Source organism: Protopterus annectens, chromosome 1.part0 (genome assembly GCF_019279795.1).
Source record: "Protopterus annectens isolate FY-2018-M chromosome 1.part0, PAN1.0, whole genome shotgun sequence".
In the NCBI taxonomy this organism is placed as follows: Eukaryota; Metazoa; Chordata; order Ceratodontiformes; family Protopteridae; genus Protopterus; species Protopterus annectens.
The window spans coordinates 1,169,727,717-1,169,744,275 of NC_056725.1; positions in this window are offsets into that span (position 1 = coordinate 1,169,727,717).

Sequence of the window (16,559 nt, forward strand, 5' to 3'; positions counted from 1 at the left end):
ACACACCATCCCTGGCAACTCAGTGCAGGTGATAAACTCACCACCTCTGCCACTGCTCCTGGAGGGAACCAGTGGAATATCCTCCAGAGCAGGACTATCTGAGGGGGCAGATAGTGCAATGGCAGCAGAGGGGGTACTGCTAGGTTGGCTCCCAGTCATGCTGGGTACTGGTGCCATAGCTGGTGGAGTGGGGGCAGGCAGATCCAGTGAGGCAGGCCTACCCCATTGTGCTGTGGAGCATTTTGTGATGTGGTATACATGGATGACATGGAAACATTTTGACAACACATAATAAAATAAAATATAAAATTAAAAAAAAAATAAAAAATAAAATAAAAAAGATAAGGTGAGAGAAAAAAAGAGATTAAACTAGTATCTTGATATGTGACATATGATGCATTAATACAATTATTTGACTCTATTATCTTAACCTTTACTCTTAAGACTACCGCTCCCAAACAGATAACTTTTACTTTTAAGACTATCAGCTCCTAATAGAGGCACACATTACTACAGATTGCGGCAAGTACTCCTTTACATGCTCATATATTGCACATATGCGTGTTCCAATTATACAGAATACAGTTTACAGCAGGACATTTGTGCCACTGGTATAGAGCTTTTACTTTAAACCTTTAAAGTTACACATAACTGAAGAATTAACAGTATTGTTTACTTGGGAAGTATAGTATTTGAACCCACAACTTCTGACTAAAGTCTAGTATTGTACTCTTGGTTTGTGCTACAGACTAATGCATGGATACTTGCTTTTACACTTGAAGTATGCATGCTCAATTTGACACAACTCTATAAAATACCAAAAAAGGTATCTTTAACTTTTAATGCTACAATAACACAACTCTTCTGCTGCATACATAACACATGCCTCCCGCATCCTCCCCAATCTGTCGTAGTGGGTCCTAGCATTCACTTCCCTTTCCATGGCAGCTGTGGAAAAAACAGAACAGAAAAGAATACCATTATGAATATCAGTCTTGCCTATATTCAGCTTTTAAGCATCGAGGGTATCCCTCTTCCTGCAACATAGGTCACTAAAGTGGTGCTTACACTGGTCACCAGTGAAGAGATGCCAGGAGCACTGGTTACATCCTGGGCCAAACTATCCCAACCTCTGACTTATACTGGGACCCAGAATAGTCCTCCTGCAGTAGCATGGCACTGTGATGTTTCACTAGGAGTCAACAAAAATCATGACCTTCTGGACACCCCATCTCTGAGCCCTAAATCTCACACCCTCTCCACTAACGCCTGCCATGTCTACCATGGATCAACAGCAATGGAGAATGATGGTTTCCCACCAATTTCAGTTATCGCATTTACTGGGAGTGTGCACACTGTTTGAAAATGTTGTGCACCACTTACCATTGCACAAACATGGTGCTTGACAGTGTTTACCCTCGAGACCCATGTTTGCATGATGGTAAGCAGTGAACAAAAGTGGCAAACAGTGAAAAATTACACAGGCAGTTGTGTATGGGTGTTAGGCAAATGTAAAGGCCATTCCAGTCCAGATAGCAGAAATATACTTACACGAACATAGCACACAGTATACCCACAGTCATAGATTTGATAATAAATGTAATATTACATAAATAAATAAATAAATAAATAAATTAATTAATAAATAACTAACACAATATTAGTGTCTCAGACCTCATGCATATAATTAATATCATCTACACTATATCAGGTGTTATAAGTGAGAGTGACTGTAATGGGAAGTGGAACAACAGTAAATGTGTATGGAATATGCTGTATTTGAACCCAAGACCATGTGTTTGGCAGTCCTACACTTACACATGTTGCCACAAGATAGTTGAAATAACAGCTGTTCATCTTTCAGTTCATTGCTATAAACTGCAATGTCACAACAGTGAAAAAAAAGTTGCACACCCTGTACTGTCACCCAGGGCCATCTGTACTCCAGCCATACACCTATACCTGGTGCCACAGGACTAGTTGCATGACTTCCCTATTTTACTGTAATTATTGTTAAGATCTTGCTGTTAACCTTCATGCAACACACCCTACTGGGTTTGCATGATGCCTAATAGCATTAATTGAATGTATCTGGTTTCTATTTTTGGCTGTCTACTTTCTGAGTGGTCCAGCTGGCCAGTATGCACACTGCCACTCTTCGCACAAATGAGATAAGGACAGTGAAACACAGCATTTTCTCCAGTTCCTTTGTTTGCACTAACAGTAGCCAAAAAAAAAAAAAAAAAAAAAAGGAAGAAATAGATGAAATGAGAAAAAGCAATCTATGACATACACAGTAGAAAATGTTAATACACATAAGATATTTCTACATAGTTCTTGAGTTCAACTCTCACTCCAATGCACCTTCAGAGAACAGGATGGGTGCCTTATCCCTCTTTGCCACACAAACAGCTTTGCAGCAAAGAACTGAAGTCATTCTTCACACATCCAAGTGTAACAGAATGTACACTAATATCAAACCATAAACTTCTATTTTTACATTTATTATATTTACTACATTTTGACATAGTCCCTTAGTGATCACACAACATTTTATCATTATTGCTTGCAAATATACAGCTATTTCTTACCTTTCTATGTTTCTTGGTCATTCATCAGTTATTTGACCAGCACTCTGAGACATGCAGTGTGTAAGCCATTCTATATCATTGGCTTAAAATGTGTGATTATATTAGCTGTGAATAATATGATATGCAATTGCCAACAACTGACGGGTCAGTTGGGTGGCACAAACAAGCATATAATGCTCTTTTTTGGGGGGGGCAAAGGTGAGTTACTGGTATGGTACATTCAAAGGTACACTGTTCTTTTCAGGGGGAACAAAGCTGAGTTACTGTTATGGCACAAACAAGAATGGACTATTCTTTTGGGTGGACAAAGGTGAGTTACTGCTATGGCACAAACATGGATATGTTGCTCTTGTTACTCTCCCTGTTTTGCATCTTGGATGTTGTTTGATCTTGTGAGGGTTGTGAAGTCAGAAACTGCAATGTGTATCATTACTTTCTAACTTCTGTCTTTAATGATTTTCCAGTACAAATGTATGGTGCTAAACTGAGGGCATGCAGTGATCATAAGTACTTTTGAGAGGTATGACTGTGTGAATCTTTGATGCCTGAGGCCTACTGCTTACTAATGGACACATATAAGTCAACTAAGTCTCTGATGTCACATGTTAAGGTAATTTCTGTATAAATCTCCCATCTTTTACTTGCTTACAGTACCAACTGATGAAATACAAGGACACGCCATAATAGTATTAAACAATGTACTCCAGGTTTAGGACTTATCTTGTCAATGTAGTAGTTGCCACAGTGTTAGTTCAGGGCTGACTCTGTCTGATAAAAGCAGTACACAACCAATACATGGGTAGGTAAACATTGTGTGAGTTGCCTGGCATCAATATTAATATATGTATGTGAGTAGCAGGAAGGTTTTAGGCCGCTAGGTGGTGAGCGAGTCTGCTATGTGTTGCCTCTTAGCCAATGCAAGGGCATACTGAGCACACCTATGTCTGCCTACACCCACGCAGTTGGTGGTTCCCCATTTGACCCCTTATCTACCTGTGGCTGTGGTGACCTTGGCATTGGTGGTGGGATGTGTGCCCCTTCCCCTTGCTGATCCTGCTGCAGCTGTTTCCACAGGATTATGTTGTGTAGCATGGCACATACTATGAAGATTTCTGTACATGTCTGTGGATTGTACTACAGGGCTGCCTAGGCATCAGAACTTTGACTTCAGCAGCCCCAACACATGCTCTATGATATTTCTGGTTCGAGCATGTGCCTCATTATGACGTTCTTCCATGGGTGTTTTTGAATATCTGATGGGTGTCATCAGCCATGATTCCAGTGCATAGCTTGCATCCCCCAGTAAATGACCCTGTGGGATATCCCCCCTAGCAAACATCTGGTACAGTTGGGAGGTGTGCCAAATATGTGAGTTCTGGTAACTGACAGGGATGCCAGCACACATGTTTAAGATGATTCCCTTTGCATTACACACAACTTGGCAGTTGATAGAGTGGTATCTCTTTCAGTTAATGTAGAGCCTACCCTGTTCCCCAGGTGGTGCCTTAATTTCTACATGAGTGCAATCTATGGCACCAAGTACTTCAGGGTAGTGTGCTACCCAGTACAACTGTTGCATATTTTTGGCCCTCTTCTCAGAACTACAGGGAAATATATGTGCTCAATGGCATGTTGGAGCATAGCATCCAGGAATTGGTGGAAGTTCCTGTATGCTGATGCCTGTGAAACCCCAAGCATGTCCCCTGTTGGCCTCTGAAAGGTACCTGTAGCTAAGATTCTAAGGGTGATATATACCTTAGTTTCTAGTGGGATGGGTTCCCCTTGGTTGGTTCTGGCTCTGAGTTGAGGGCGGCAGAGGTTGCAGAGTTCTTGTAGTGTTTCCCTGTTCACCCTGTAGTGCGCTACAATTTCCATTTCATATAAGTTGTGAAAAGTTAAACAGGGCCTGAAAACTCTTCTCTTTCTTGGCCTAGACCTATTGGCAGCAGCAACAGCAGTATTGGCTTCAGCCTGTAGCACATACAAATGAATTAAAGCAGCAGCAGCTCTTAACATTCTGTTAGCATAGACTTTCCATGTTTGTACTGTAAACATTTTGAAATCCACATAAAAGCCAGCATGGAGTCTAAATGGAAGCTTGTTAAATAGCTCCACTGTGTTGGATTCATTGATTAGCATGCAGTTCACCTGCTTATGCTATAATTATCATCTATGAAACACAGACAAAGACAGATTCAATCCATTAATAATCTACACCATATAAAAGGGCAACCCTGTAGCTAGCCAGACTGATGGTGAGGAGAGTTGTATATGTTTGGAAGACTGCAAAAAATGCTTTTGCTTCAGGATATATTTGTACAGAGGAATACTGTTCCTCAGCAGGTGTGTTCCCATCTTGTTATCTACATACTGCATATGCTGGAATGTATTTAAGAATAATGTGAAGCAAAGCCTTTTACACTTTTATCTGTATGCATTAGTTAGAAGTGCACTGATGGTATGGCCATGTTTGTCAAGCCATTTTAAGGGTACACATGATTGCCAATACATGAAAATGGAATGCTGTGTGATAAATATGTACAAATGTTTCAGGAACAGGTCCTTTGATAGCACTTTTAGAATTTCAAAGGTGTTTTGTTAGCAAAATGGGTTACTTGCCTGGTCTTTTGTGGAGGGGGGAGCAAAGATGAGTTACTGTTATGGCACAAACAAGAACGGACTGCTCTTTTGGGGAGGAGCAAAGGTCAGTTACTGTTATGGCACAAACAAGGACATGTTGCTCTTGTTACTCTCCTTGTTTTGCATCTTGCCTGTTGTTAGTATTTCACATCTGTAGACTGTTTTATGTTTCTCCAGTAGATAATACTGACTGGCTACCTTTTTTGTTTTATCTGGAAACAATTATTTTGTAGTTATGTGATACTTATGTGTATTATACTTCTTTTGTCTTTTAGGACACGTACAAGTATGCCACTCAGGCATGTCAATCCATGGAGACTCCCCTTCACTGATGCTGAAAACCAAGTCATAGTTGATGGGTTTAGGCAACATGGTGCTTTTCTCCTGGAAAGGGGATGGGGAGATATAGCATGTTGGATGGAAATATAGCAGCAGATTGTCCAGGATGTCAAAGCCATGGGCGGCCATGGCAGAACATATGGTCAGGTGCGCCACAGGGCCACTGACATGATTACATCTGCATGGAGGCAAACAGCTTCAGTGGGCCCTGACCAAATGGTTACTGGAGGATGGTCTGCTAGGGAACCATCCCTAACCCCCAATGAACAGTTCCTGGCCAATATCAGAGATCCAGATAGCTCCTAGGAGAGTGCAGTACAGCATGTCCTGGATGTGGGTGCAACACCTTCTGAGACAACAAGCTTGTCCCAGGAGGAGCTTCCAGGTAGGCTTTGTTATCTGAACAGTTGAATACTGTTGTGTAGTAAAACAATTGAAATGAATAAGTTAATTCTGTGCCACATGTCTTTTTTGGGGTGAGGGGGATTGAAGATTACTACAGCTGTAAGCTTATGATGGAGTTGTCAGCCACATTCTTGTTGAAAGTAGTGTTAATGCACATATAAAGAGGTAAATGTATTACCCCTGTATTACTGTTAATTGTGATGATGTTGCCTTTACGTCTTGCTTAACTTCTTCCAGGACCATCTAGACTACAGAGCAGTATGTCTTCTGCAGATGGTAAACCAAATATTTTTATGTCAGTACTGCTGAGCAATTTAAAGAAACATTGTAGTGTGTGATTTTGATCTCAGGCCTGTTGTGTGTATTGTTATAATGTCTGTAATAGTGGCAGCACTGTTAGTTTGTTAGCATATATTGCATTATAGTAGTGCAGGTATTAATTTATTCCTGTGTTTCTTGCTTTTTATCAGAGGTGATCATGACAGTGGGAGTGTGGACCTTGTGCCACCTGATGTCAGTGTATCAGCATACTCTGATGATGGTGGTGGCCAAACAGGCACAGTCGCAGGGTGCAGAGGTTGAATCTGACACAGAGGTTGACATACAGCCATTCCACTGCATTTCCATCGGACACAGCCAGTAGGCCTATGCCTAACCAGTCCATTGAGCTCTCAGATATTGGACAGGTGGAAAGTGAGGACATTAATCAGGGAAGTGTGGCTACTGTGGCTTCAGTGCCTGTTGAGTCTGGCTGTAGCTAAAGTGTGAGAGAGGTGCCACACAGGAGGACTGATAAAGGTGTTCGGAGGGGGACTGCTGTTCCACCTCCAACTGGTGCAGGTGTCACTTCCTGTGCCACTCAAAGTATGTTCAGGGCCATCATGGAGGCACAGGCAAGTTCCAATAGGTGCTTCAGCAAATGATCAGGGTTGTGGATGTGGCACAGTCTGACATGTGTGACTGACTCCACCGTGTTGCTGATTCACTGGATCAGATGAATGACATGTTGGAATGAGGGTTGTCTGTGATGGACCAAGAGGTGTCTGTCATGGAACGAGCAATGTCTGTGATGGAACACCTGTTGGGAGGGGAACGGTATTTTCATGGGTGTAGTTCAGCCACATCATCTGCTGTCAGCCAATGTGGCCATGCCCGATCATGCTCCCATAGTGCACTACTTCCACTGCTCCATCAGTGAGTGTGCTGTCCACACCCAGACGTGGCAGGCCATGGGGTCGTGGTCCTAGATGTCCTCATGAAGGGAGCTTATTCAGCAGACATCAGTCACATTCAGGTAGCAGCACTGCATCTGACCTCGGGTGGGGAGGTGCTATTGGAAAGTTGGACATTTGGTAGTATTAAAATTTCACAGCTTTATAGTGAATGCTCTTGTAAGGGTTATGAAGTCAGAAACTGCAATGTGTATCATTACTTTCTAACTGCTCTCTTTAATGATTTTCCAGGACAAATGTATGGTACACGTCATAAGTCACACCATCATATTCAGATCTCAGGATTGTGTGACAGCACATATTAGAATAGTAATACAGTATAATGCACTCTTTTATATGTACCTCAACAGACACATGCAGCAGTTGGAGAGACCACAGGGCTTTCTCAGAAAGATAACACAGGACCTACAAACCATGCCATGATGTATGTGGATAGATTAAAATCCATGTCACTGTAAGCTTTATTGTATAAGATGAGGTGACTTCTGCCTGACCCCCAGGCCAGTCTCTGACCCTGTCCTGATGGGAATACTGCATATCCAAAAATATGATATAGCTGATAACATCAGCAGTGTCTGTTGAGAATATGGTTATAAGTGCCCACATGCTGTTCTAAAAGGCATCCTGTAATGTCAAGCAAGAGCGTACATGCGCGGACACACACACACACACACACACACACACACACACACACACACACACACACACTTGACTGCATTGAGAATAGAACCCCTACCTAAGTACACAGACTACAGAACACAGTACTTAATGCAAGCACCACGATACAAGTCTGCAAGACTGCAGCTGAATTTATAGTACATGACATCAGTAACCCATGTGTGAGACAAGATATATAAAGTATAATGTTTGTTAATGTTAATTTAATACAATTTGATTACGTTTGTATAAATGTAAATTTGCCTATGTCACAAGTGATAATTTAATAAAGGTGTTTAAACAAAACAAAACAAAACAAAAAAAATAAACACTTTATCAGGATTTACATAAAAAGGATGTTGGCAGCTTCATAGGTTCATATGAGGCTACTACCATAATGGCCCTAGATTCATTGGAGCTTACTAGGCTAATGGCCTTAGGACCTTTTCAAGGCTAGCCTGGTTGTACCATTGTTCCCTTTGTAGACCAAGATATGTAGTCCGTATTTGCAAATCACAATAGGTGAAACACCCCGGGTAAATTTATGATTGCCCATCCAGTTGTTCAAGTTACACTTAAACAGGGTCATTGAGGCACTCAGTTTCATGTTAATTGTCAGTTTGTTCCATAGGAGTGGCAATTTCTGTGAGACATATCTGTCTCTCCAGCATGTCCTATTGATGTTGTGGGCAAGGTTAAGGTCCCTAGAGTGAATGAGTCTTGTCCCATTTGATTTATGGAGGTGCAGCATTTCCATTAAGGCAGGGTTCGAGACTGCTCTGTAGGCCAGCTACAAGTCACCACTCAGCAGTCTATATAATACAGAGTAGAGTGACAGGCCTTCAGTCTGTCTATGTAGATAATGTGTTGGAAGTCCCTGGAGTTTTTTAGTGAATAACCTCTGAGGTCTCTACAGCTTCTGCAGGTCTCTGGAGAGGTACATGCAAAAGGAAGCATTGTACTCTATTACTGGTCTGATGAAGGATGAGTACAGTGGATTTATAACATCCTTAGTCATGGATGCTATGCCCTTACGTATGAGGTGTGTAATGTAAAAGGCCTTCCTTACCACTGTGGACACATGATGACCAAAGTTGAGGTTGCTATCAACCTGCATTCCCAAATTTCTCACCACAGGGTTAGGACATGGGGGTATTGTTAATAGTGTAATTTGTATGGACTTCTCCTTTGCCAAAAGGGATAATAGTGCATTTTTGGGTCAAATTTAAGTCCATGGCTTTAGCAACAATCATTTATGTATATAAGCCCATTTTGTGGTATGCTGACATTGTTTTCGGATTCAATGATTGCACCCAGTTTGCAGTCAGCAGCAAACTTGATGAGCCACAGTTCATCTGTTTTTGCTTGATTTTCGGAGAAATATATTCCAAACAGTAGGGGGCCCATCACAGACCCTTATGGGACACCATTGGTAACAGGTCTGTTGGCAGAGGTGGAATCCCCACCTTTGACTGTATACATTCTGTTGGTGAGACAGTTGGCTTCCCATCCAGTGATGTATGGGTTAATCCCCAGCTGGCAGAGTTCCGCAATGATGCCTGAGTAGGAGACTGTGTCAAAGCCCTTGGACAAATTGAGATTTGCAGTATGTATTGATTTGCCTTCATGCAAGGCTTTGGTGACACTCTCAAAGAATTCCACTAGGTTTAACAGGCATTTTCTGCCTTTAACAAAGGCAAACTGGGTTGGATGAAGAGTTTGAATGTCATCAATGTCCTTGTTGATAAGGTCCAAGATGATTCTCTCCATGGCCTTATAGACAAGGCTGGTCAGGATTATTGGTATATAGTTACCCAGGTCAGCTGAGGGAACCCCCTCTGTGCAAGGGGATTACCGTTGCTGTTTTCCACTCTGCTGGGACAAAGCCAGTACTTAGATTGTGGTTGAAGACAGTACCCAGTGGTTCTGGTAACTCTTGCTTTAGACTATTTCATAAGCAGCTTGGGATGTTATCCAGTCCCAAAGAGGCTGTGTTTTCATCCTTGATGAGTGTGGTTATGACCTCTTCATTAGAGATAATATGTAGAGGACTGTTGACAGGTATGCTTTGGTGTATGATCGGTAGAGACAGAGGTGTGAAATTTTTCCCAAACCTGTCTGCTAACAGGTTTGCTATGTCCTCAGGTTCGGTATGAGTGGTAAAGCCCACTGAATTTGGTGCAAAGCTGGGCCTTCCCTTTTAGATTACAGACATAGCTAAAAATCCATTGTGATTATCCTTAGCTATGGATGCTAATTTAGTTTCGTAATTACCTCTAGAGGACTTTACAAGATGTCTATTTTGCTTGTTCAAGCTGTGCAGTGTGTTCTTCTGCTGAGACTGTCCCCTCTTATTCCTGAACATCAGTTTCTTTCTCTTGTATAATCTATTTATGCTAGCTGTCCACCAGGGAGGCTTGTTTTTTGTGAGCAAGTTTTGATCCATAAGTCTATACACTTGAAAAGGTGTTTATACAGGGCATTTGTATACACCCCCATATAAGAGTCTTTACTTCAGTGGTGGCAGGAGGTATGAAACTCTTTATGCCATCACTTAGGAGGATATAGTTTGCTTTGGAGAAAATTTTCAACCTTTTTGGATCCGGGGGGGGGGGTCAGGTATGAGTGTTATTTTGAACTAGACCAATTTATGGTCAGACCTTACCAGGGAGGGTCTCACACATGGGGTGGTGCAGTGGTCTCCCATGTTAGTGAGTACTAGGTCAAGGACATTCAAGCCCCTTGTGGTGGTGCAGACTAACTGTTCCAGAGCATTCATGTTTGCAAAGTGCAGGAACCTTAGGGCAGGTGTCTTTGACCTCATATATGTACCCTAATTGATGGCAGGATAGTTAAAGTTAACCATGCATAGGATGTTTGGCTGTATTATGAGTGACTCAAGTAGGTCAAGAAAAGCACTGTGTGGTTTTCATGGTTCATGTTAGTGGACCTGTAGTTAACAATGACGTGGGGGGGGGTCTTTCCTACAGTTATTTGGACTTAGAGTAATTCTAGAGAGTTGTACTGCTTAATCAGTCTTGAGGTGTATTTGTCTTTTGAGAAGATAAATACATCTCCTCTTTTGGTTCCTTCATGTTCATTTTGCAGCCTGAATGTGTGGAAGGTATTACAGCCTTTCATGGCTGGAGTGCTCTCTGCAGCCCTAAACCATATCTCTGTGACTGCACAAACACTGACATCTTTCCAAGTAAGAAGTTCCTCCAGTGAGTGTAGTTTCTGGTTTAGACTCCTAGCATTAAGCAGCATAACCTTGAGTTTGTCTTTTGAGGATATTTTTATGTCAGGAATTTTGTTCTTATGACATTGCCTAAAAAGGCATTATGGGGAGGCAAGTACTTTGACCAGTAACCAAAATACAAGAGGTGATCTGTGGATCATATCATCCCAGGCTGACAAATACTGGATCTCTCTGGATTACCACCAGTAGCTAAGCCAATTGCTGAAGTCAATAATTATTTTATTTGTATTGAGGCATCATCCTGGGTGAAGGTAGAATGCTGCTTAGGGCTACAGATATACCTGTCTGGGGCACATAATCTGAGAGCTCAGTCATATCTCTCTTCATATAGTCCAGTGAGGTGTGTTTCAAGTCATTTACTCCAACATGGAGTATGACAGAGGTGTAATTGTGCTTGTTGTTGAGAGACTTGAGTGCATGTGTGACTTTGCGGATCCTGGCACCTGACAGGCAGCTGGCCATGACTTTCTCTTTGTGCAGCCTAGTGAAGGGAACATCTGTGTGTCTCAGTATGGATTTGCCTATGACCAATATATTGGTTTTGAGATGTTTTTCCTTAAAGGGTTAATGGGCGAGACACTAATACATTTGTTTTTATGCATAGTGGGTTCCATTAGGACTGTAATATGTGCAGAAGGTTTGCATTTTTTGAGGACTCCGAGTACATCTGCATATGTGGGCTTATGTGTTGTGCACTTGGTTTGCTGAGGAGGTGAAGTGTGTGTGCTGACAACCTGTTTGAAATCTGGTTTGTTGTTACCTGAGAGAGAGAACATTTATTTTAGATTCATTGTATATGTACATCTCTCACATACTGTATTTGTAAATTTTAGGAGTACATGGTTATCACTATACATGAGGTAATAGAAGCCTAGCTGTGTAAAAACACAAGTAGCCTTATTAAACATGTTTTGATGGTCATTGTGTTAGCAGAGCAATTTTGTGAGCAGCAGCAACTGGGCCTATATATGAGGGGCATAGCTGCCAGTTAAGAGGTGACTTTACAATCACCCAACCAGTAGAGGAAGTTGCGCTAGAACAGTCATTGAGCAGCATTGCTTCACACACAGTAGGAGCCTATTACAGAGGAGTGTGAGTCATAGGGGGATATATCTGTCTCCCCAGCATGTTCTGTTTATGTCACAGGCTAGGTTGAGAACCCTGGGGCAAGTTATTCCTGTCCCATTTGATTTGCAGATGTCCATAATTTCCAGTAGAGCAGGGTCTGAGACTTCTCTGTAGGTCAGTCATAGTTCACCTTTCAGCAGCTTGCAGGATACTGTGTACAGTGACAGGTCTTGTAGTCTTTCCATGTATGTGATGTTTGGAGGACCTGCATTCTCCCAGTCACAAACCTCTATGTTGTCTCCAATTGCTGCAGTTGTCTGGTGAGGTACAGACAGAAGGGAGCCTTGTACTCAATTACTGGTCTGATAAGGGTGCAGTACAACAGAGCTATGGCTTTCCTGGTCTTGGATGTGATGTCCAGCTGTATGAGGGCACAATGCAGAATGTGGGTCTCAACTCTATGGACACATAGTGATGAAAGTGTAGATTGGTACGGACATGTGTTCACAAGTCTCATAACACTGTGTTTGAGCTGAGGGGGGTGCTATGTATATCATAATTAGCAGGGGTGCTTCATTGCCAAAGGGGACAATGAGGCATTGTTGGTTGTAAGGTTCAGTCTGTGAGTTTAGCACTAATCATTTGTCTCTGTCAGCCCCCTCTGTAATATGTTACCATCATTGGGGGAATCTATATGAGTGCGACCAATTAACAGTCATCTGCAAACGTGGTAAACCACAGGCCATCTACCATTGCCTGTGCTTCATGGAAGTAGTTTCCACATAGCTGAGGGCCCAGCACAGATTCTTTGGGTATTCCGTTGGTAAGTGGCTAGTGGGGGGTACAGTCCCCAACTCTGAGAGTGTGTGTTCTGTTGGTGAGCCAGTTGGCTATCCAGCTAGTACTATATGGCTTAGTTACCAGATGGGGCATTTTCACTATGAAACGTGAATAGGGTATATTGCCAAAGACCTTGGGTAACTGAATATAGGCGGTATGTCCTGTTATCTGTCATCCAGGTCTTTGGGGTCAATATCAAAGAAGTACACAAGGTTCAATAGGCAAGATCTATCCTTGGCAAGCACAATATGGGTCGACTCAAGTGTGTTGAAGGTCACCTATTTCCCCGTGGATAAAGTCCATGCTGATCCCTTCCCTAGCCTTGCAGATAAGCCTTGTTAGGATTATGGGTCAATAGTTGTAGTTCTGTGTGTTACCAGATTGATGTGCATTGCATATACCACAACATTTGATATTACTTTCTGTAGTGTAGGTGATGTATGTGTGGAAAAAGTACTGAGACACCAGGGTTGCAGTGCTTGGTCACACATGGCTGTATTGTGAATATGTGACATAGTGTGAGATAGGGCCATTACTTTTAATGTTTTCACATGTAATATCATGTCATACACAAGAAATGGACAATAAACAGCAGTAATACTTAATAATATGCAGTTTTCCATAGGATGTCAAGCAGAAGGTTTGTGCAATGGTTAGCAAAATGTATAAGCATGCTAGATACACATGTCTGCATGTTGGTAAGCAGTGTGGAAATGGGAGCCGCATTGCTAAAGTCTGACAATGCTGAGTCTATGAAATACGCCTGCTAGTTAACTGACTCTGTGGCAACAGGTGTTAATGCAGTGATACATTCCTTTTTGGGGCCAGATGGTACTGGGTTTGAATTCTTTTCCCTAGCTCTTTTTTTGGACAGTGTTTATGGGAAATGGAGAAAAATGAATAGCAGGTTTGGCTGTGTTTATCTGGTATGAGTAAAGCACAGCAGTGTGCAAACAGGATAAATTGACCCCTCAGGAAGCAGACAGGATCCTGACAGCAGCAAACTGCAATATAGACAAGTGTTTCCTCAACTCTCTTGTGGCAACAGGTGTAAGTGTAGGACTACCATAGACATGTTCCTGGGTTCGAACACAGCATATTCCATACACTTTTACTTTTGTCCCAATTCCCATTATGTATTATCACATTTATTATCAAGTGTATGACTGTGGGTGTACTGTGTACTATGTTTCTGTAAGTATATTTCTGCTATCTGGACTGGCATGGCCTACAAATTTGCCTAACACACATACACAACTGCCTGTGTAATTTTTCACTGCTTGCCACTGTTGCACACTGCTTATCATTGAGCAAACGTGGTGCTTGAGGGTGCATACTGCAAGCACCATGTTTGTGCGATGGTAAGTGGTATGTAACATTTTTAAACAGTGTGTGCACTCCCAGTAAATGCAATAACTGGAATTGGTAGGAAATCATCATTCTCTATTGCTCTTGATCAGTGGTAGACATGGCAGGTGTTCAGGGAGAGGGTGTGAGATTTAGGGCTCAGAGATGGGGTGTCCAGGAGTACAAGATTTTTGTTGGACTCCTAGTGGAACACCAAAATGTCAGGCTACTGCAGTGGGCTATTTTGATTCCCAGTATAAGTTTGAGGCTTGGAATAGTATGGCCTGGGCTGTAAACAGTGCCACCGGTATCCCCCGCACTGATGAACAATGTAGGCATCACTACAATGACCTCTAAAGGAGGAAGAGGGATACCTCCAACATTTAGATTGGGGAATTTAGGACTGCGGACATCTTACACCTGTGTAAGAATCAACTACAGAGAGTACTTGTAAGGCTTAAAAAGCTGAATATAGGCAAGGCTCGTATTCATAATGATACTCTGTTCTATTCTGTTTTTTTCCACACCTGCCATACAAAAGGAGGTCAATGTTAGAATCCATGGCACTAGGTTGGTGAGGATGAGGGAAGCATATTGTATGTATGCAGCAGAAAAGTTGTGTTATTGTAGCATTAAAAGTTAAAAATAGCTTTTTTGGTATTGTATAGAGTTGTATCAAATTGAGCATGCATATCTCAACTGTAAAAGCAAGTATGCATGTATTAGTCTGTAGCACAAACCAAGAGTACAATATTAGACTTTAGTCAGAGGTTGTGGATTCAAAGACCACACTTCCCAACTATACAGTACTGTTAATTCTTCAATTATGTGTAACTTAGAGGTTTAAAGTAAAAGTTCTATACTAGCGGCACACATGCCCTGCTGTAAACTGTAATCTGGATAACTGGAACATGCATATGTGCAATATATGCACATGTAAAGGAGTTTTTGCTGCAATCTGTAGTATTATGTGCATCTGTTAGAAGCTGGTAGTCTTAAAAGTAAAAGTTATCTGTTAGGGGGTGATAGTCATAAGAGTAAAGGTTAAGATAGTGGAGTCAAATAATTGTATTAATGCATTGCATGTCACACATGAAGTTACTAATCTTATCTCTTTTTTTCTCACCCCAACCCTTATCTCTCTTTTTTATTTTATTTTATTTTTTGTTTTATTTTTTATTTTTTTTTTGTTTTATTTTATTTTTTTATGTGTCATCACCATGCGTACCACATCATAAAATGATCCACAACACAGTAGGGTAGGTCTGCCCCAGTGGATCTGCCTGCGCCTACTGCACTGGCTATGGCACCATTGCCCAGCATATATGGAAGCTAAGCTGGCAGTACCATCGCTGCTGCCCTTGCACTACCTGCCCCCTTAGATAGTCCTGCCCCAGAGGATAGTCCAGTGGTTCCTTCTAGAAGCAGTGGCAGAGGTGGTGAGTTTATCACCAGCACTGAGTTGCCAGAGATGGTGCAGAGGGTTGTTGACTGCACTGTTGGTGCAGACCTATGCTGGCTGGAGAGGCTGCGCTCTCTCTCATTTTATGAAGTACCAGGAGGAGGAGAAGGAGACATAAAGCGCTCCAGCCAGTGGCGGAGTGAGGTGACAGTGAGGTCAGTCCTGTGGGTGAGGACTCGATTCTCACTGTCACCCAACTTGATGACCAAGGGTCTTGGGTGTCCCCACCCTCACCCCATCCATGGTGTCCACTGACCTGTTGTGTCCATCACTGTCCCCATCCTTTGTCTTGTTTGTCTTGTCTGTCTGCAATTGCTTCCTCACCTACCTAAGTTACCTTCCCCAATATTAATTTCTCTTTCAAAAAAAAAAAGGACACCTGTCCCACAAAAAAAAAAAAAAAAAAAAAAATTGTCCCATACATAGCTCTCCATTTCACACATGTGTCTTCTTGACTCACTTGATTACAACATGACTGTGTTGTGGTCACCCTTTTCTCTGGAGGTGACAGTCCAAATTCAGCTAATATTCTGCATATATCAGCTTTTACTGTTGAAGAAATGAATAGCTATGGTTCTTTCCTACCTCCCTCCTGCATATTCCTGTATTGCTTTCCATTTGTTCTTCCCCCTACTTGCTTCTATTTCACCACTGTCCTATCTTCCCCATTTCTTTTTTTAATGCATTATTGCTTGATGGTGAACATTGCATACCAACAT